At 40.4% G+C, this 1,578-nt stretch overlaps 1 non-coding gene across 1 annotated transcript; it reads left to right on the top strand.

Annotated features, from left to right (window-relative positions):
- The first annotated feature begins 335 nt into the window (after positions 1-335).
- Positions 336-442, top strand: LOC144999132 (small nucleolar RNA R71). The gene has a single exon (XR_013660653.1). It is a non-coding gene; the product is annotated as a small nucleolar RNA R71 (small nucleolar RNA).
- The last annotated feature ends 1,136 nt before the right edge of the window (positions 443-1,578 follow it).

Raw genomic sequence — 1,578 nt, 5'->3', positions numbered from 1 at the left:
GGTTGATTGTTTGATGATTGAATATAATAAATATATTATTGTGGGTTGAAAACCCTATATGCTCACCAGGCTCCCAAACCTGACCAACTCAGTTTTCTTTGCATTACAGGATTATAGCCATCATCACCGCCATGCCATCATTGGCCGAGTTCACTACCCCCCAACTTACTTCATTTCTTGGGTTGTGGTATTCTTTAGAATGTTTAGACAATTCTTCAATTAATTCTTTGATTTCCGGGGGTGGCTTCCTTGTGAGCGGGCCTTGCGAATCAAGTAACTGCCTTGTGGTGACATTGACTCCATCATAGAAGATGGAAACTTCTTGTTAGCTATTGAGGTCATGGTGCGGGCAATTCCTTAGCAGGCTCTTGTACCTCTCCCACGCTTCATATAGTGATTCCCCAGCTTGTTGTTCAAACTTAGCAATGGCCTTCTTTAACTTGGCTATTTTAGAAGGTGGGCAAAAGTGATCTATAAATTCTTCTTTCATCTTGGTCCATATGGTGACTGACCCGGGAGGGAGTGACTTAAGCCAGTCTTTTGCAGCACCTTTGAATGTAACTGGGAGCATGCGAAGTAGCTGAGTCTCGTGAGGCACGTTTGGAACATTGTAATCCGCTACATCATTGACTTCATCCAAATGCTTGTAAGCATCTTCATGGTCTTTTCCATAAAAAGGAATCTCCTTAAGTTGAGCGAGTATGTGGCCCTTTAGTTCGAAAGTAGCAGTAGCAGGAATTGCGGGTTGCACAAGTCCCAGTCCGGTATCATCACGCATCCTCTTCTTCCATTCCCCCATGAGGATTTCATCGATGTTAGCCATGACAATGGCTAATTCGTCTTCAAAGTCGGATTCGTGCCCGAAAGTGAGATCTTCTTCTCCCTCGGTCTCGTACTCGGTGTCTTCTTTAATCGGGTCTTTGATTGCTAAAGAGGCACTGGATGCTCCTGATTTGCTGCTCTTCTTCTTGCTGAAAACGGACTTGAGGTTCTTTAGTGGCGAGTTCTTTGAAGAAACGGATTCTCCAACGGCTTTTCCTTTATTCCTCCTTAGTGCGGATTCCGGGTCTTCTAGATGAAGGACCAGAGGTGTATCAGATCCTCGGGTCATGAAATAACTGCAAGCAAAACAAGAAAAACGCGTAAAAAGAACAAAAATAAAATAAAATTTTAAATTGTGAACAGCGATGGACTCGCCGAGTTGTCACGAGTGCACTCGGCGAGTTCAAGGCAAAAACATAATTTTTTTTTCTAATTAACTATTAAAACGGATATTTATTAAAACCTATACTAACTACCAAATTACCTAAGAATTAACTTTGTGTGAGATAAATCTCACACAAAGGATCGATAAAAATAGAAATTAGTGCTAATTTAGAACCGTTCCCTGACAATGGCGCCAAAAACTTGATGTGTGTGAACTCAACTAGTTTTAAACCTACTTTTAATTATAAAATAAACACACAAAGATAGTGGACCTATCAATTGTGGTAATGCTAAATTAGTAGGGTATCGAACACAGGGAACGGTAAATTAAAACTAAAAACTAATTTTATCTAAATCTAAATAATAAAAGGG

Source organism: Lactuca saligna, chromosome 5 (assembly GCF_052625555.1).
Source record: "Lactuca saligna cultivar CGN05327 chromosome 5, ASM5262555v1, whole genome shotgun sequence".
Classification (NCBI taxonomy): domain Eukaryota; kingdom Viridiplantae; phylum Streptophyta; class Magnoliopsida; order Asterales; family Asteraceae; genus Lactuca; species Lactuca saligna.
This window is presented reverse-complemented; position numbering and strand designations above follow the sequence as displayed.